The 20,856-nt window shown below is 43.8% G+C and overlaps 1 long non-coding RNA gene across 2 annotated transcripts; it reads left to right on the forward strand.

The window, feature by feature from the left end:
• Positions 1-373: 373 nt before the first annotated feature.
• LOC140606780 (uncharacterized) lies at positions 374-18,746 on the forward strand. Of its 2 annotated transcripts, none has more exons than XR_012009030.1 (3): positions 374-432; positions 586-639; positions 18,617-18,746. It is a non-coding gene; the product is annotated as an uncharacterized lncRNA (long non-coding RNA). The 2 variants fall into 2 exon arrangements; XR_012009029.1 differs by lacking the exon at positions 18,617-18,746 and adding an exon at positions 2,692-2,817.
• The last annotated feature ends 2,110 nt before the right edge of the window (positions 18,747-20,856 follow it).

Consider the following 20,856-nt stretch of genomic DNA (forward strand, 5'->3'; position numbering starts at 1 on the left):
TCTTGGCCACCAGCAAAGCGGAGTATGTCAACCAGAGGGCAGCGGGGAGGCCAGGTGGAAAGGGAGGAGGGCCCCTGGGAATCAGGGCAGCAGGTGGTGCTGGTGGTGAAAAATCCATGGTCTGAGAGACTGCAAGCACAGAAGTAACTGTCCCGATGAGAGAGGAGGGCGGCTGCAGAGAAGCTGCAGAGAAAGACTGTGCCCAGAACAGGAACCTCTGACTAAAAAAATAAGAAAAAATCAGCCATTTCAAGGTAATATTCCCAGAACACCAGTGTGATGGGACCCAGGGACAGAGATCCAGTTTCAGGAAGCACTTTATAATAGAAATAGAAGGTATAAGTGATTCTAGAACTTAGGATTGTCATTTTGGGAGGTGTAACAGGATGAGGCAAAGAGAGGATGAGCTCAAGGCTGGATCGGGAGCTCATGGTAAGCACAGATGCCTCTACTTAGCCTCATCTGTGGTCTCCGCTGGTTGCTGGTCGCCAGCAAGCTCCATCTCCCTAGCAAGGGGCTCTCTGCGGCGGGGAGGGGGGGGGGTCAACTCAAATCCAACACCAGTAACACCAGTATACCTTCCAGGAAGGCCAGTCTCCACCACTCACTCACTCTCCATCCCTCTTGGATATCAAGCAGGTAAGGGGCTGCTGCCCTAGGAAAGTCATGGGGACATTTTAAAGTGACATTCCGGGGCCACCTGGGTGGCTCAATTGGTTGAGCGTCTGCCTTCAGCTCTGAGTCGTGATCTCAGAGTCCTGGGGATCAAGCGAGCCCCTGATCAGCCTCCCTCTCCCTCTGCTGCTTGCCCCTGTTCATGCGAGCTCTCTCTCTCTCTCACACACACACACACACACACAAACACACACACATACACAAATGAATAATATTTTAAAATTTTAAAAATAAAATGATGTTCCGATTTTCTAATCCATCATTTATAAGTTTCAATGAAATGTCCTAGGGCCTGGTCACCACAACGCGAATTGGTAAAATCGAGTTTCTTGCAAAGTTACAGCCTCGGCTAGTCAAGGTCTAACTCCCCTGTGAGACCCAGATGGAAATAACCTCCTTGTATCTCTGGCATTGCTATAGTAGTGACCCTGGCCATGGACTCCAGAGGTAGGCAGTTCATCCCTCCAGTCCTCAAATCTGTTATGAGTTATTAATAGGGTGATCAGCTCATCCTTGTTTTAGCACTGAAAGCTCCAAGTCTTGAGAACACCCTCAGATTCAGTTTTAACTAAAATTCCCACATTCCCTCAATCCTGAGAAAACTGGGATGGCTGGTCACCCTAAATGAAAGAACACCACAGAGAACGATCAGAAAATCTCAAAGCAGTATATACGAACGATCAGGGCCAAATTAAGGTCTGGTAGACAGTTGTTCATTTTGTTCATTAATTAAGTGTTCATTAAAAATAGAAAACAAGTTGCCCGTCACGCTTCATAATGAACCCTACCTAAGGGAGTTTCCAATTTTATTGGGGGTATGGAATAGAATATATAATATAATTAACTTATATAATATTTACAGTATATTAATATAATTTTTGCATGTGATCATGTTTTATTATTCTGCTTTTTTTTTTAACTATATAAGCTCCTCACCCAACATGGTGCTTGAACTCATGACCCTGAGATCAAGAGTCTCATGCTCTACCCACTGAGCCATCCAGGTGCCCCTGTAATTCTGTTCAATTTTAAGTAGTATATGTAAAATATAATATGAAATAATATTGAAATCAATATTGAGCATTTAATATACACCAAGTACTGTTCTAAGCACTTTACATATCTGAGCTCATTTAATTTTGACAACCACTATATAAATAGGCACTGTCTTATCTGCATTTTTACAAATAAGGGAAGTGAGGCTTAGCGTCACACAGCCAGGCAGTGGTCCTTTCTCCCCTGGAAAGAGAAAACTTAGGAAGAGATGCATTAACTGCCAAATATATGGTGGCTGTCAACTGCCTGAGGGAAGGGCTCTTCTGTGACACTCCAGGGAGCAGAATAGGGGCCAGTAGCGGGACATACGAAGCGGCAGGTTGCAGCTCTGCATCTGGAAGAACATCCACACAATTGCTGCTGTCCTCAGGTGGAATGAGCAGCCATGGACTTTACTGAACTCAGGCACATTCTGCATGATGACTCAGCCTGGAATGTTTGGGGCCTAGGAGATAGATGACGTGACCTTTATTGTGTTTTCCAACCTTAAGGATTTAGGAACTCCTTGGAAACAAATTTCCTTTGTAATAAAGCTTATTCATTTTATTATTTTTTAAAGATTTTTATTTATTCATGAGAGACACAGACATAGGCAGAGGTAGAAGCAGGCTACCTGCATGGAGCCTGATGTAGGACTCGATCCCAGGACCCTGAGATCATGACCTGAGCTGAAGGCAGACGCTCAACCACTGAGCTACCCAGGTGCCCCTCATTTTTATTTATTTTTATTTTTAAAAAATATATATTTATTTATTATTTATGATAGACATAGAGAGAGAGAGAGAGAGAGAGAGGCAGAGACACAGGAGGAGGGAGAAGCAGGCTCCATGCCAGGAGCCCGACGCAGGACTCGATCCTGGGACCCCAGGATCGCGCCCTGGGCCAAAGGCAGGCACCAAACCGCTGAGCCACCCAGGGATCCCCGGTGCCCCTCATTTTTAATTTTTATTTTTTAACTAGGTGCCACACCCAGCGTGGAGCCCAGCTCGAGGCTTGAACTCACGACCCTGAGATCAAGACCTGAGCTGAGATCAAGATTTGAACACTTGACCAACTGAGCCACCCAGCACCCAGTCACCCCATGAGTTGATTTTTATTTTATTTTATTATTTTTTAAGATTTTATTTATTTATTCATGAAAATACACACACACAGAGAGAGGCAGAAACACAGGCAGAGGGAGAAGCTGGCTCCCTGCAAGGAGCCGGATGTGGGACTCGATCCCGGATCCTGGGATCATGCCCTGAGCCGAAGGCAGATGCTCAACCACTGAGCCAACCAGGCGTCCTCATGAGTTCATTTTTAAAACAAATATATCAAGGCCTACTGTGTGCCTGAACCCTTTCCAGGAACTGGGGATACCTGGGTGTTTTTTTTTTTTTTTTAAGATTTATTTATTTATTCACAAGAGACACAGAGAGAAAGGCAGAGACACAGGCAGAGGGAGAAGCAGGCTCCATGCAGGGAGCCTGATGTGGGACTTGGTCCCGGGTCTCCAGGATCACACCCTGGGCTGAAGGCAGTGCTAAACCACTGAGCCACCTGGGCTGCCTGATACCTGGGTGCTTAAGCTAAGGTCCCGAAATTTCAAGAAATTCACAGCCTGAGACATCTACGCAGCAAAGTGACAGTTAAGGTGGTAAGAACACATCAGCAGGATCTCAACAGTGTGTGCTCAGTAAATATTTATTGAGTGTTAGCAAGAATGAAAGACTATGGGAGGCCCGTGTGGGAGTCACACAGAGGAACGATCATTGACAGGGTCTTGAATTCTGAGGGAAGGTTTCCAAGTGGAGACATAAGAGAAGGTAGGGGGCGAGCATGCAGTAAGGCCCTTGCTGGCAGGGAAGTGTGAGATGGAGTTTACTTCTCTTCTGCGGCTCAACCACCTCCTTCCTGTCCTCTGGGGAGAGGAAGCTCACACCAGGCAAATGACGCCACTAGAGCCCACCTGGAGCTGAGGGAAAGCCAAAGGCAGGAAAAAAGGGTTATGGCCCAACCTAGAGAAGGCTTCCCGGAGAGAAGCTAGCTGGGCCTTGTGCGCAGGGGAGGAGTTAATGTGTTGACATCCAGAGGGAATGCTAGGCAATGGGATAAAGGACCAGAGCTGCAGGAGACAAGGTCAGGTTGATATTCCAAGACCCGCCAGGTCATGCAGGGCCTTTTTTGCCATGTAGAGTTTGGACTTTATCCTCTGAGCAAAGGGGAACCCCTGAAGGCCAGCTGGGAAACTATAGCCACCAGCCTGCCCTTTCTGGACTTTTCACCTAGAATGGCACTGCACCCCTGCCCCCACCCGCTTCTTTCTCTTCCCTCCTGTTCCCTAGCTCTCTGCAAACCAGTATTTGGCAGCGTCTGCTATCAGAACTCTAGCCTATGTCCTGCCACTCCTTCCCAAAAGTGGATTCTTAGATGCTGCTGCCCACGCAGGCAGTCTTCTCTTTACCGTCTTGCTCTCCAGCACCATGGCCTGCCCTGCCCTGACCTGAGCTGCCCCGGACCAGCAGACTATCCCACTTCCCTCCCTCCCCCAAAACCTTCAAGATCATTCCTGACCAGGGATACCCGGGGTATCCTCACCACGCTCAACCACAACAATCTCCTGTCTCCAGTCCACCACATGCATAATTTCACATTATTTTGTTAGTGTTATCCTTGTATTTTTGTCATGTAATTTCCTTTTCTAATACTCTCAAGTACAACCCCAGGTGTTCTATAGAATGTTCAGGCATTCTGGCAAGAATTAAGTTCCAAGAAATAACAGATTTTAAAATATATACCCTCAAAAATTTATTTTTTTTAATTTTTAAAAAAGATTTTATTTATTTATTTGACAGAGAAATAGTGAAAGAGCACAAGCAGGGGAGCAGCAGAGGGAGAGGGAGAGGGAGAAGCTTCCCCACAGAGCAAAGAGCCCCATGCAGGACTTGATCCCAGGATGCCAGGATCATGACCTGAGCTGAAGGCAGATGCTTAAACGACTGAGCCACCAGGCACCCCCCACATTTTTTAAATAAAAAAAAATATGTACCCTCTTCTTCACAGTTAACTTTGAAATATTTCAAGAGAAACTTTTTTGGTTCATTTTTTAAACAAGACATGGATATGAAACTTGGATCTTCTCTTTCTGTTAAATATGAAAAAATATGTCACATATATAATATACATATAAAGTGAAAATGTACAGCATAAGACTCTAGCTACAGGTTGATTTTCTTTTTCGAAATAATGATAGATTTATAGGAAAGTGAAAGGAAATGTACAGGAGGTCTCCTGTACCCTTCACCCAGGCCTCCCCTATGTTAATTTGCATAACGATAGTATGATAGCAAAATCAGGAAATTGATGCTGGCACAATCCACAGGGCTTATGTGGCCTTCACCAGCTATGTGCAGCTCACTCACTTGTGTATGTGCAATTTTACTAAATGTTTACCTTTCTGTGACCAAAATAATCGAGCTACTTTATTGTACCAACAATGCAGGAGTCTCTCCACCACCTCATGCCCCATTTTAATATCCACATTCACCTTTCCCCCTGCAGCCTAAATTAAGCATGAAAAAGCATTAAATGGAGCACAGGAAAAAAATGTTACACAAAATACACTGAAATGATTACCAATAGATGTCTGGATTATGAGATACTGCTTAATTTATTTTTTTATTTTATAAAATATAAATAAATATTTATAAAATATAAATAAATAAAATATATTTATTTTACAATTTTTCAACTGTTTCTATTTTTCTTTAGTGAGAATGCATTACTCTTTTTTTAAGATTTTATTTTTGGGGTGCCTGCGTGGCCAGTCGGTTAAGCATCTGCCTGTGGCTCAGGTCATGATCCCAGCAAACCCCATGTTGGGCTCCCTGCTCAGTGGGAAGTCTGCTTCTCTCTCTGCCCCTCTCCCCACTCATGCTTGCTCGCTCTCTCTCTGTCAAATAAATAAAATGTTTTTTAAAAAGATTTTGTTTTTAAGTAATTTCTATACCTGTCATAGGGCTCAAACTCATCACCCTGAGATCAGTAGTCCCATGCTCCACTCCCCGAGCCAGGCAGATGCCCTGAGAATGCATTACTTATGTGAGAAAATGCTCTTAAAAAGAATTTATAATATATACCAGAATATTTATAGTAGTGTGATCCAACAAGTTTCAAATTAGAAAAAGATCTGGTGGATCTTAACTTATCTTACTTATTAACTTAAAATGTACTTTACCAGCAGATCGAAATAAGCCATCCCATTCCATGTGTATGATTTTTTCCACCTCCCACAGAGCAATTTAAGTAAACCATCCACCCATTGTTCATAATTCTATCTCAGCCTGCCTTTAAAGTGAAACTTGAATAATGTAAAAGGACATTGTTTCTGTTACATATTGCTACATAAAATTCACTGCAAAACCGTAGAGGCATAAAATACTGATTTACTATTTCTCTTGATTGTGTGAGTCGATTGGGCAATTCTTCTGCGGGTCTCCTCTGGCTCACTTGGGCTATTACAGATGGCTGGAACAGGTGGAAAATCCAAGTTGGCCTCATTCACATGTCTGGCAATTGGTGCTGGGTGAGGAGCCTCAGCTCTCTTCCTCATGACCTTCCAACCTCCAGTGGACAAGACCCACTTCCTTGCATAGCACTCCAGGATGGTGTTCCAGAGGACAAGCCAGGGCACAAGCCCGACCCTCCTGTGCTTGTGTCATGCATATTGGCCAAGGCAAGTTTTATGGCCAAGCCCAGAGTCAAGTCTGGAGGGAGCTACAACAAGGGCATGAATACTGGGAGGCAGGGTTCACTAGGGGCTACTGGTGCAATAATCTACCACAGATGTAAAAGCTTGCACTGTAATTTAAATTTAAACATGGTTGAAACAAAATTGCTTTGGGTTCAATGGTAAGGTTAAGTAAGTCAATCATAAGTGATTTCACATCTGCATCTAACTCTGATTCACTGAAGATAATAGAAAAGGCCAATTTCCCTGTAGCTAACTTAAGAACTAACGCCTCATAAGGGAGTTGCATAATCTCTTACACAAGCAATTAGATGTCATATTCAGTTACACATCGTAGCCTAAACTTCATAAACCTATTTCTATATGTAGGAAATAATAAAGAGGGATGCCTGGGTGGCTGAGAGGTTGAGTATCTGCTTTCGGCTCAGGGCATGATTCCAGGGTCCTGGGATCGAGTCTTGAATCGGGCTCCACATGGGGAGCTTGTTTCTCCCTTTGCCTATGTCTCTGCCTCTCTCTCTGTATCTCTCATGAACAAATAAAGCTTTAAAAAATAATAATAATAAAGAACTTCTGTTTTCTTAACATCCTCCAAACATAATCTTGTTGTTTATTTTTAAAAAAGAGTTATTGTTTAAAAACAAGCATTTGTGAAAAGTCTCATTCCCAAAAGTTATATATGAAACCAACTTTCACTTCAGAACTAATTTCTGCAAATACAGGAAATACAAAAATAGATAGGTTTAACATTTTTTAAATTTCATGAATACATTTCTTTATTTCCTCAAAGCACTTAGGCAAATAAAACCTAAGATCCTCTGGGAATTTGGGGCCTCCAGTGTTTCAACTGAAGGTGAGACTAGAGTAGTTCCTCAGACATCTGCCATGACGTGTGTTCTCTCACCTGGAAGATGGTCCCTCCAGAAGAACCAGTCCCTGTCCAGTTCTGTGCCACACCTCTCATTGGCTCTCTTCACTCCAGCCATGTGAGCTTCCCCCAGGTCCTTCAACCATCCACTCTGGCTTCCCAGCCCTCACCACCTGTCTTCTCTGGGATCTCTCCTCCTCACTCCACTTCCTTCATCTGTCTGACTCCTAACTGATCCTCCAGGTCACTTACATGTCACTTCCAGGGAAGATTTCTGGCTTCTCCATGGATGTTCCACAGGTTCTAGAAAGTATCCTGTATTTTCTTTGCCATAAATGTCATCACACTTTATTATTTTACGTTTTTGGTTTTGTTTTTTACTCCTTATGGACAAGGACTGACCTGTTTATTGCCGTATTGCTACTGTCTGATACAAGGTGGGGATTCAGAGACATCCCTCAAAAGAATGTAAGTACCAAGCAGAAGGAAAAGGACAAAGAGGGCACTCTGGATAGCCAAGTTCACATACTTAAAATTAGATACTTCACCCATAGGTGAGGCCATCAAGTCTTGACTCATAGTCTACTCACTCTTTTTTTTTTTTTTTTAAGAGTTTTATTTATTTACTCGAGACAGTGAGTGAGAGCAGGAACAGGGGTAGGGGCAGAAGGAGAGGAATGGGTGAGGGGCTAGACTGGGTGTTTGGCTTGGGGCTCCATTCACAGATTCATTTGGGGCTCCATTCCAGGACCCTGGGTCATGACCTGAGCCAAAGGCAGACACTCAACCAACTGAGCCATCGAGGTGCCCCTAATCACTCTTATTTTAAACAAAAGTTTAAAAACAACAAGTCTAACCTATTTAGATGTATGAATTCCTAGACCAATATAAATTTGCAAGGAGAAAGGAGAGGGGTACTAGGGACTTTTTAAAGAGTTCTTTAAAAAAAAAAAAAAGATTTTATTTGAGAGAGAGAGCACAAGTGGGGGGGAGGAGTAGAGGGAGAGGGAGTAGCAGACTCCCTGGCGAGCAGAGAGCTTGATCCCAGGACCCCAGGATCATGATCCAGGCAAGAAGCAGATGCTTAACAGACTGAGCTACCCAGGCACTCCTAGAGGTACTAAAAGGCTTTAAAGTAAAAGCAGTTAGGACCATGGCTATTACCCCAATAAAGAGAAAAGAGACAGAAAAACTACAAAAAAGCTATAAGGAAGGGGCCACCTGGCTTAAGGATGAACACACCTCAAAGGAGTCTGTGTAAAGGCTGGTGTTCATACCCATGCCTTGAGTCAACAAGAAAAGATTGAATTTACTTTTTTTTTTTTTAAGATTTTATTTATGTATTCATGAGAGACACACAGAGAGAGGCAGAGACATAGACAGAGGGAGAAGCAGGCTCCCAGTAGGGAGCCCGATGTGGGACTCAATCCCATATCCTGGGATCCTGCCCTGCGCCACCTAGGCATCCCAAAAAGATTGAATTTCATTCAGTATATTCCACTTAAGAAAAGAGAGGAGTAGGGACACCTGGGTGGCTTGGTGGTTGAGTGTTTGCCTTTGGCTGGGGGCATGGTCCTGGAGTCCTGGGATAGAGTCCCGCATCAGGTTCCCCATGGGGAGTCTGCTTCTCCCTGTGCCTACGTTTCTGCCTCTCTCTGTGTCTCATAAATAAATAAATAGATAAATAAACAAACAAACCTTTAAAAAAGAAAGAAAAAGAAAAGAGAGGAGTAAAGAATACATTTTACAGGGGCACCTGGGTGACTCAGTGGTTGAGCATCTGTCTTTGTCTCAGGTCGTGATCCTGGGGTCCTGGAATCAAGTCCTGCTTGGAACTCCTTGCGGGAAGCCTGCTTCTCCCTCTGCCTATGTCTCTGCCTCTATCTTTGTGTCTCTCATGAATAAATAAATAAAATCTTTAAAAAAAGAATACATTTTACAAATACTCCTACCTACAGTAATTTTAAAGTTTTTAATAATAATAATAATAATAATAATTTTAAAAGGTTTTTTTTTAAGATTTTTTAAGTAAAAAAAAATTTTTTTTTAAGTAATCTCTCCACCCAACATAGGGCTCGAACTCACAACCATGACATCAAATCACGTGCCCTACCAACCAAGCCAGCCAGGTGCCACCCAGATAATTTTTAAATGTTTTAAGTTATGGGAGCTAGAGAGATAAGCCAGATTTTTTTTTCTTCTGGTAGAAATGTAACAATGATTAAAAACGATAGTGAAACAATGAGGGGTTACTGCTTTCCCACTGGAAGAAGCAATGACCTTCCTCAGGGAATACTGCACTCTGTTCCTGCTCTTCTAGCAATTGCCCCCTATATTCCAACTAATGGTTCACTTCTCTGTCTTCTATACTTGGTCTTTCTATGCATTTCTTGTGGGCTGGGATGGCATCTTTTATCTCTGCATCCCACTAACCACCACAGGTCCTGGTACATTGTAGCTGTTCAACAAACATTTGTTGAACAAATGAGAGAATGATGTCAAGGTCATAGCTTCTCTTCCCTGCCTTTCCTTTAACAAGAAGACGTTAAAAGACAAACTGGCTGGCTCAGTCCATAGAGCATGTGACTCTTGATCTTGGGACTGTAAATTCGAGCCCCAAGTTGAGTACAGAGATTACTTAATAATAAAATCTTAAAAAATAAATAGTAAAATAAATAAAAGACTTGCCACACAATCAGTTAATAGTCTACCCCAGGATAAATTCATGTGTTAACCACATTGGCCTATAGATCAGGAATATTGTGACTTTAATCCTAGTCAGTTTTCAAAAAGAGGGGCAAAGGGAGGGGGAGTGAGATGTCCTTTCTGCACCTTTAGAAATGAATTTTTTCAATTTCTTTTATGCATGACATAAGAAAAGATATCCCAAGATTCTTACACGGAGTAGCTATGGTATCAAGGAACCAAATGGCATGATGTTGCTGAATTTCTGATATTTGATCCTTTGGAAATATTCCCAACAGATACATTATACGATAGTCCATTAGCACCTGAATGGAAACAAACGAGTGACAACGAGTATTTTACTTCCTACAATATCAAATAATAGTCATGAATCATGAATTGGATCTGTAGACACCTGCCCCAGAACATAGACTCAGCAGAAGGTAGGGCAGTTTCAAGGCCTGATCTGGAAAGTGAGCTGGGAAGAGGGAGCAGTCAGACCCAGCACAGCTGGAGGTCATCTACAGGGTAAAACAAAGTTGCCTGGATGTGTTCCTCTAAAACAACTTTGTGGTAGCTTGCCTTGCTCCAGGATCACAGCCACCATCAAGAGATGGCCGGGAGGAGGTGGTGAGGAGTGAGAAAGAGCCTCAAGGGACCACAAACTCTAGGAAAACACTGGGCCAGACGCCCCCAAATCTTGCCCAAAGACTTGAAAACAATCCATCTTCCTTTCCTTTACCTGAAATTCTGTCTGAGGACTCCCACTCCCTTTATGGCCCATTCTTTTTTTTTTTTTAATTTTTTAAAATTATGATAGTCACACAGAGAGAGAGAGAGGGGGGCAGAGACACAGGCAGAGGGAGAAGCAGGCTCCATGCACCAGGAGCCCAACGTGGGATTCGATCCCGGGTCTCCAAGATCATGCCCCAGGCCAAAGGCAGGCGCCAAACCACTGCGCCACCCAGGGATCCCTATGGCCCATTCTTGCTTAGGATTCATGAACCTACAGGGCACTGACTCCCAAAACCTTCTCTTGCCCACTTAGATTCCAGTTCTGGAAAAGTCACTATTCTGAGCATACCCATCAGCCTGGACCCTAAGGATGGAAATGAGTCCCAGAGACCACTGGTATGAAAAAATACCAGGTTCCCTGAGGTTCATGCAAAGGATGAGTAGAGTAGAACATCATAGTGTTTAGGGGCTCAGGGAGACTGACTCCTACCTCTGCTTCTAGGACATAACCATAGGCAATACAATTAAGGGGGTCCCCCACCCAGAGCCAGGGAACAACTTTAACTGAAGCCTCCTGTGGCCCTTGGAAATCCTTATGGCCTGGCTCTCTTATGAACTGTAAACGGAATCAGCTCTAAAAGCACTATAATACTCTGCTTGTGTTCAGGAATCTCCTCACGGTGACTGGTCTATTCCAACCAGCCATGTTCTTTTGGACACACAGTATTCATTTCTCTGTAGGCATTGTAGTTGTCCCCTGCTCGTTCAGCAGGTTTCTGGCCACTACCTCTAATCCATGTGTGTGGATATGCCTTCGGATAACAACTATTGTCAGGTGATACAACACCTGTTAATCCATAGGCCCCAAGCCACCAAACTGATCATTACAGCACTGTCATACTCCATTTATATCCCTGCCATGTGAACAACAAGGATCCTAAAAATTCATGCACTCTTTCTGCTGTGCCCTACGGCAATGGTTCTTAACCTTTGCTGATTCATGGATCTCTGGGAATCTGCTATGAACCTCCCCAGAAAAAAATTAACATATGGATTTGAAAACCATTTAATCTTTTTTTTTTTACGATTTTATTTATTTATTCATGAGAGACAGAGAGAGAGAGAGAGAGAGAGGCAGAGACACGGGCAGAGGGAGAAGCAGGCTCCACGCAGGCAGCCCGAAGCGGAACTCGAACCCGGGACCCCAGGATCACACCCTGGGCCAAAGGCAGGCGCCAAACCACTGTGCCACCCAGGGATCCCTAACTGGTAGAGTATTAATAAGAAAAGCAAAACTCTAAGGTACCAAAAACACCTCTTTTTTTTAAGATTTTGTTTATTTATTCATGAGAGACACATACAGAGAGAGAGGCAGAGACACAGGCAGAGGGAGAAGCAGGCTCCATGCAGGGAGCCTGACGTGGGACTCGATCCCGGGTCTCCAGGATCAGGCCCTGGGCTGAAGTCGGCGCTAAACTGCTGAGCCACCTGGGCTGCCCCAAAAACACTTCTTGAGATGGACCTCAGAGTCAACTCTTGATGCTGTGTGGACTGCCATATGAATTTCCAATTCTGTGAATAACTAGTCCCTAGAGTTTTGTTCCAAGATCCAGCCCAATTCTGGCCTCCCACTATGTGCTTTTGAGTAATGCAATATAATTAAAATGCTATCATAACCTACTTCTCAGAACATTCCTAACTAGATTTGTGATCTTGGGCAGGTCACTCCCTGTCCCTGGGCCTTGGCCTCATCATTCATTCACTCAACAAATACTTATTGAGAAGCTAGTAAGGTCCAGGCACTGTGCTAAATGCTGAAGACAACAAGATGAACAAGATAGAGACAGGCTGAAGAATGTCTCAATCTATTGTTCATGAGTTAATGTAAATGACTCTTCATGTTGCTTCATGATCAGAGCAATAATGGAGGTTGGACAAGGTAAAAGAGAAAAACCAGGAGGAGAGCACCTGTGTCTGATTAGGGGCTTGAGGGTTTGTAAAAATAAGGGAGTTGAACTTCTTAATCAAAGAGTCTGTTATTCTAAGATCGTGCTGCATTCCTAAAGGACACAGAAGCCATTGGGATATTCCGCTCCAGGGCCATGTGTGCGATACCAGCCCTCCACTAGTGCAGATAAGGAGTTTACCATTGGCACTTTACCACTTGGCACTAATACCTCTCTTTCAGAGTGAATAGAAGCCAGATTCTCTTTATCAGACTTTTTGCACTATCTAGTTCTAACGATCACCTAGGAGTGTAAATTACACCTGGTCTAATCAAGTCTCTTCCAATTCAAAGGTCAGAAAAGACCTCAGATATACTTATGCCATACGTACGCGTAACCAGCTGATGTAACAAACACATCATTTAGGAGGGGAAAAAGCCAAACCCAGACACACATAAAATGAATCCCTCATAAGATTTTCTTTCAAATAAAACAAGAAGTAAAACCTATGGATCTGTTATTGCCAGAAACTCAATAGTCACCCTGAGATGCTACTGAACAAAAGACAGCTAATTGTGGCTTATAATGAACCCACGCACCAACTAATATTATTTAAGTCCTCAAATACTGAAAGGTACAGGGTTATGAATTCCTAAAAGGTCAATATCAATAATATCCCATCCTTCTGGGTTATTTTTCCCATTTGCCTATATTTTCTATATTTACTGCAATAAGTATGTTTTGATGTTATAATGTTTGAACTTGGTAGAGATTATTATATTACAGAGAATAAAGTGTGTCCTCTCCCATTAAAATATTAGTTTTTTCCCTGTCTTGCCAAGATAGTGTGAATCTGATACTACCACATGCAAGCTGCCTGTTAAGTTAGTTATACATATAATTCAGTTCTTACAGTTTATTCCATCTTGAAGTAGAAATGCAAATAAAACACAAGGCTTCCCCATTCCATTTTCAATTCATATATACATCATATACATATAACATATTTATTGATGAAAAATTTTATGTGTTAAGAAGTCATCTTGATGGTTGTACATCAGCGTGAATGTATTTAATGGCACCAAACCATACACTTAAAAATGACTAAAGTGAGGGATCCCTGGGTGGCGCAGCGGTTTAGTGCCTGCCTTTGGCCCAGGGCATGATCCTGGAGACCCGGGATTGAATCCCACATCGGGTTCCCGGTGCATGGAGCCTGCTTCTCCCTCTGCCTATGTCTCTGCCTGTCTCTCTCTCTCTGTGACTATCATAAATAAATAAAAAATTTAAAAAAATGATTAAAGTGGTAAATTCTATGTATATTTTACCACATTAAAAATAATTTAAAAGTTTTTTCTAATTAAAAATTGTGATTGACTTATGTGTATCTTGTAATCTTTCTAAACTTACTTATTAGTTCTCATAGCTTTTTGTAGATTCCTTAGCATTTTCTACATATAATCATGCCTTATATCTTCTGTAAATAAAGACAGTTTTATTTCTTCCTTTAAAAAAAGGCACCTTGGGGTGTGTAGGGGATTCGGTGAATCATGTGACTCTTGATCTCGGGGTTGTGAGTTTGAGCTGCATGTTGTATGTAGAGATGACTTAAAAATAAAATATTTAAAAAAAAAGATAAAAGGCATCTCTACATTAACAAAGCAAAGGCTACCAGAGTCTAACATCTTTTTCTCTATACCCTCAAACATTTCTAAAATACACCAAGGAGGAGGAAACATGTCACACAGATGTCAATTCAGATGAGGGAAGATAAGATTTTTTTTTTTTTAAGATTTTATTTATTTATTAGAGACAGAGAGAGAGAGAGGCAGAGACACAGGCAGAGGGAGAAGCAGGCTCCATGCAGGGACCCCGATGTGGGACTCGATCCCGGGTCTTCAGGATTCTGCCCTGGGCCAAAGGCAGTGCTAAACCGCTGAGCCACACCGGGCTGCCCCGGGAAGATAAGATTTAAATTGCTTTGATGGGATCCCTGGGTAGCGCAGCGGTTTGGCGCCTGCCTTTGGCCCAGGGCGCGATCCTGGAGATCCGGGATCGAATCCCACGTCGGGCTCCCGGTGCATGGACCCTGCTTCTCCCTCTGCCTATGTCTCTGCCTCTCTCTCTCTCTCTCTCTCTCTCTGTGACTATCATAAATAAATAAAAATTAAAAAAAAATAAATTGCTTTGATTCCAACACGTGAGAACAGTTTGAGAATGACTTTGCCTCAACCTGTGATTAACAGAAAAACCACCTTAAGCTATGTATCGTTTCTGGGTCACGGAGGAGCTGCGGCAGAGGGAAGTGGACACAGATTCTTTCCAGGGCTCTTTTGTTTGTCAGCTCCTTATTTGATTACAGGGTGATTCAACCAGGGAGCACTGCTTCAGCCTGTTTGGTCTTGATCAATCCAGAAAACACACTAGCTGACTTCCTTCTATCACTAATAGTTTATAGGTGGTGACGAAGTGAGTCAGGGATGGGACTCTGACAGTTTTAACTTGGGAATGCTCAGAACAGTCACAGAATCGCCATTGAGAACCTGCACAAAGGGATCTCCTGAGATCTGCAGGCTCTCCAGTCAACAGCCAGTCTTAAACTTGAGAGGTAAGGACCCAGGGGGGCAGGCAGGCCAGGACTAAGAAAACAGGAGCTCTAAAACACACAAACAAGAACTATTCATAACAAGTGCTAAAAGATGAGGGGTGCCTGGCTGGCTCAGTCGGTAGAGCATTTGCCTCTTGATCTCAGGGTTATGAGTTTGAGCGCCCATTGGGTGTAGAGATTATATACATTGGGTGTACAAGTCCTTTTTTTTTTTTTTTAAAGATTTTTAATTTATTTATTCATGAGAGACACAGAGAGAGACAGAGACAAAGACATAGACAGAGAGAGAAGCAGGCTACTCGCAGGAAGCCCGATGCAGGACTCAATCCCCAGATCCCAGGATCACGACCTGAGCCAAAGGCAGATGCTCAACCGCTGAGCCACCCAAACATCCCAATTTTTAATTAATTCTTTAAACCTTTTAAATTTAATTTTTAAAAAGATTTTATTTATTTATTCATGAGGGAGAGAGAGGCAGAGATATAGGCAGAGGGAGAAGCAGGCTCCCCTCAGGGAGCCCGATGTGGGACTCGATCCCTGAGCTCCAGGATCACATCCAGGATCACACCCTGAGCTGAAAGCAGAGCTTAACCGCTGAGCCATCCAGGGTCCCTTACATTTAATTGTAATAAACCTCCTAAGTAGTCTTGTTTAAAAAAATTTTTTTTAAGATTTTATTTATTTATTCGAGAGAGAGAGAGGCAAAGACACAGGCAGAGGGAGAAGCAGGCTCCATGCAGGGAGCCTGATGCGGGGCTGGATCCCGGGACTCCAGGATCACTCCATGGGCCGAGGCAGGCGCTAAACCATTGAGCCACCCAGGGATCCCCAAAATTTTTTATTTGAATATTGCTTTTATTTGAATATTGCTGACACACAGTATTACATTAGTTTCAGGTCTATGACATAGTGAATAGTTCAACATCTCTATATATTATGTTGTGCTTAAATAGCTGTGTTTTTTGTTGTTGTTGTTGTTGTTGTTTTTTTTAAGATTTTATTCATTTAGGGGCAGCCCCGGTGGCGCAGCGGTATAGCACTGCCTGCAGCCCGGAGTGTGATCCTGGGGACCCGGGATCAAGTCCCATGTCGGGCTCCCTGAATGGAGCCTTCTTCTCCCTCTGCCTGTGTCTCTGCCTCTCTCTCTCTCTCTGTGTCTCTCATTAATAAATAAATTAATTAATTAAAAAAAGATTTTATTCATTTATTTATGAGAGACACAGGGAGAGAGGCAGAGACACAGGCAGAGGGAGAAGCAGGCTCCCTGTGGGGAGCCCTGTGCAGGACTTAATCCCAGGACTCAGGATCACAGTCTGAGTTGAAGGCAGACCCCCAACCCCTGAGCCACCCAGGCGTCCCAAATAGTTGGTTTTTTAAAAGATTTTACTTATTTATTTGAGAGCAAGAGAGTGAGAGCACAAGCCAGGGGAGAGCAAAAGGAGGAGAAGCAGACTCCCTGCTGAGCAGGGAGCCCAGAGTCCTAAGATCATGACCTGAACCAAGGGCAGGTGCTTAACCAACTGAGCCACCCAGGCACCCTGCCTACATAGTTTTAATTAGCCAAAAACCCTAGCCTGGCATAGCTGGAGGGATGTATTAATAGTGTAAAAAACATTAGTAGAGACAAAATGGACCAAAAATGTCAACATAAATATGAAAACAGTGGAAGCTCTAGAAAATAAAGGGTTTCTGTTTCAAAAGTTTAGAAATTCTGCATTTTGACAAGTTCCCAGGCAACGCTGCTTGTCTGGAAACCACACTTAGAGAACCGCTGCTATCAAGGAAAGGCTATTAGGTTGTAAGAGAGAAAAAATGGCTTTGGCCTCAACTGTTGCTAACTGGCCCTATGACATTCAGCTGCAATGAACAGACCATTCAATTAACAGTAGGCTAAAGAAATAGTATAGTTTGTGTTTCTCACTTGGTAAGTCCAGAGTTGGGCAGTCCAGGATTGGGGCATCTATCAGGAAGCCACCAAGGACACCTGGCCTGTCGATCTTTGTGTTCCACCATCACTCATGTGTGGCCTTTATGCTCATGGGTACAAGCTGGCTGCTGGACCAAGTTCCAAGCAGAAGACTAGGAGCAGAGCAAAGGAGGCAGGGGTCTCCAGCTGCACTAGCCTTTTTGAAAAAGTTGTCCCAGGAGTCTTACTCCATGACTTCTGCTTAACTTCCAGTGGCTGGAACTGAGGCAACCGTAGGTCCATCATTGAGATGTGACAAGGGAGAGGGGGTTGGATTTGCCAACCAACGTTAATTACCACAGTGACCTCAGACATACACATAGAACTTAATATAATATCAAGACTACAGAAGCTCCAAGACCTAAATACTTATCTCAGCTCTCTGAATCCTATCCTCCTCCTCCGTAAAGTGTGTGATGGGATTCGCTATGGGCATCCTGGGCAGAACAGTTCCTCACTGCGCTATGGGCATCCTGGGCAAACATTTCCTCTCCTGCACACTGCAGGACATTGAGCATCTCTGATCTCTGGGTACCAAATGCCAGGATCCCCCACCCCCACTATCATGAAACCAAATAGGCCTTTGCTGGTTCGCCAATGCCTCTCAGTTGGGGTTGGGCATGGGAGGGGACTATCTTGCGGGATTGGAAGCCACTGTCTTAGATCAGGTTTGGGCACAACTGTCTGATTCTCTCCAGCCTCTTTATTTATTTATTTTAAGATTTTATTTATTTTTTCATGAGAGAGAGAGAGATAGACAGAGGGGGAAGCAGGCTCCACGCAGGGAGCCCGATATGGGACTCGATCCTGGGACTTTAGGATCATACCCTGGGCCAAAGGCAGGTGCTAAACCTCTGAGCCACCCAGGGATTCCCCCCCACACACCCCCAGCCTCTTTAATAAAAGCTCATTATTTTTTAAAGCCCTGGCTACACAGCAGGAGCATGTCTCCCCATTCTCCACCTCATGGTGGATAGGTATTCTCTTATCTCCTTATTGCTATTTTTATTTTTTTTAAAGATTTATGTATTTATGCAAGACACAGAGACAGAGGCAGAGGGAGAAGCAGGCTTCCCGCAGAGAGCTTGATATGGGACTCAATCCTGGGATCCAGGATCATGCTGAGCCAAAGGCAGACACTCAACCACTGAGCCATCCAGGCATCCCTCCTTATTGCTGCTTTTAGACGATTACTATTTTACTTTCCTGTAAAAGCCCTCCTCCTCCCTCGAGGCACACACTATTCACCACCATTAGACTCTTCTACCACTTGTTCCAATGATGTACCTATTTCCAAATCACTCTTCCACTAGACCTTCCACTCTAAATTTCACTTTCCTCCTAGGTGACTTCTACATCCATCTGGATGGCCCCGACTGGAGTTGACGTCCTCAGCTCTAATGCCCTTTACTGCTCTCCTTGTCACTCATGCAATGGACAGACTTCAGCACTTGCCATCCTGTGAACTACTTAACCTTAAACTTTTATTTTTTAAGATTTTATTTATTTATTCATGAGAGACATAGAGAGAGAGAGGCAGAGACACAGGCAGAGGGAGAAGCAGGCTCCCTGTGGGGAACCCAATGCAGGACTTGGTCCCAGGACCCAGGATCACACCTGAGCTGAAGACAGACAACCAACCACTGAACCACCCAGGTTCAACTTGATGGGCTCCCTCTTATACTACCATTTCCTGCACCTCCACTTTTGCCTTTCCTTTGTCCCATTCTTCCTCCTAATGTTGATTTTATTCCAAGCTAGCCGCCCCTTCTTGCTTAACCTGCTTGTCCGAGCAGCTGCTGGACAAGGAGGTCCCTCCTGTCTTCCCCTGATCTTCACCTCATCCTCCTGGTAAAACCCCAGCCCCGGCTCTAGCTGACTTTCTGCCCTCTGACTCCTACACTTGAGCAGCTGAACACCCACGCCCACAGTTGCCATGACAACCTGGTGGGGGGCCAGTGGTCCCTCTCCCTGTCCTTGTCAGCCCTCTTCTGCTCCCTACCTTATCGTCTCCCGTCATTCTCACTCTCAGCAGATAACTTTACTCCTACTTGACAGTGAAAATAGAAGCCCCCTCAACTTCCTGCCCCCCACTGCCACCCCACCAAAACACTTATTTTTATCTACACTCATCCTTTCCTCCCTTTTATTGTGGGAAAAGTTTCCTGTGGTTAATCCCTCCACCTGAGCCCTGCATCCCAATAGCTCCAGCCTCCTCAGGGACCTTGGCTCTCAGAGTCCCTTCTCTGCGCCTGCAGTATTGCCACATGGAAACCTCTCCCATGTTCAAAAAAGCAGGGTACTCAGGACCCCCCATTTCCATCTCCACTGTACAAACTTCCCCTTCTCTCTTTGCCTTTGCAGCCAGAGCTCCTAGCCTTTTTCACACTGTGGGTGCCTTTGGCTGCCTTGTGGATGATGTATTTGAATGCATGCAATATACACAAAACTACCATGAACACCAATTACAGTGAAATACAGTTGTTACAATATATTTTTAAAATTTGTGACATAGTGATACATATGCCCCTTTCTTTTATTTTTTATTTTTATTTTATTGTTTTAAAATATTTTTTTATTTATTCATGAGTGACAGAGAGAGAGAGAGAGAGAGACAGGCAGAGGGAGAAGGAGGCTCCATGCAGGGAGCCTGACGTGGGACTCGATCCCAGGTCTCTAGGATCAGGCCCTGGACTGACGGCAGTGCTAAACTGCTGAGCCACCCAGGCTGCCTACCCCTTTCTTTTATTCTTGGTATCCTTTTTTTTTTTTTTAAGATTTTATAAATAGTTTAAACCATAAGGAAAAACATATCCTACGTTAAAATTAATTAATCTATTTATTTATTTTATTTTTTAAATTTTTATTTATTTATGATAGTCACACACACAGAGAGAGATAGAGAGAGAGAGAGGCAGAGACACAGGCTCCATGCACTGGGAGCCTGACGTGGGATTCGATCCCGGGTCTCCAGGATGGCGCCCTGGGCCAAAGGCAGGCGCCAAACCGCTGCGCCACCCAAGGATCCCCTATTTATTTATTTTAGAAAGAGAGAGAGAGATCATGTTCCTGTGAGCAGGAGGAGGAGTGGAGGGAGAGGGAGAAGGTAAGGAGAAGGGAGGGAGAGGAAGAGGAAAAGAATCCCAAGCAGATTTTGTGCTGAGCATAGAGCCCAATGTGGGGCTCCATGAGGGCTCCATGAGGGTTCCATGTGGGGCTTGACCTCACGACGCTGAGATTATGACCTGAGCTGAAATCAAGAGTCTGATGTTTAACTGGCTGAGCCACCCAGGTGCCCTAAAATAAATCCTACATTTTAAGAAGTCCAGCTATGGTGCTGCTCCAGGATTGATTAATTTCATGGCTTACCAATGTCATCTGGGACCCAGGTGCCTTTCATCTTTCTGCTCTAGCACCCTCAATACGATGGCTTATCCTCAAGATGCCCTCCTCTACACATTAAAAACCGACTGTAGCAGTTCCAGGTGCCATATTCAGACATGACAACACGCAGCTGAAGAACAGAGTGTGTCTCTTCCTGTATGTCTTTTTCTAATCAGGGAAGAGACCTTTCCCAGGAGCCCC

Source organism: Canis lupus, chromosome 16 (genome assembly GCF_048164855.1).
Source record: "Canis lupus baileyi chromosome 16, mCanLup2.hap1, whole genome shotgun sequence".
Taxonomy (NCBI): domain Eukaryota; kingdom Metazoa; phylum Chordata; class Mammalia; order Carnivora; family Canidae; genus Canis; species Canis lupus.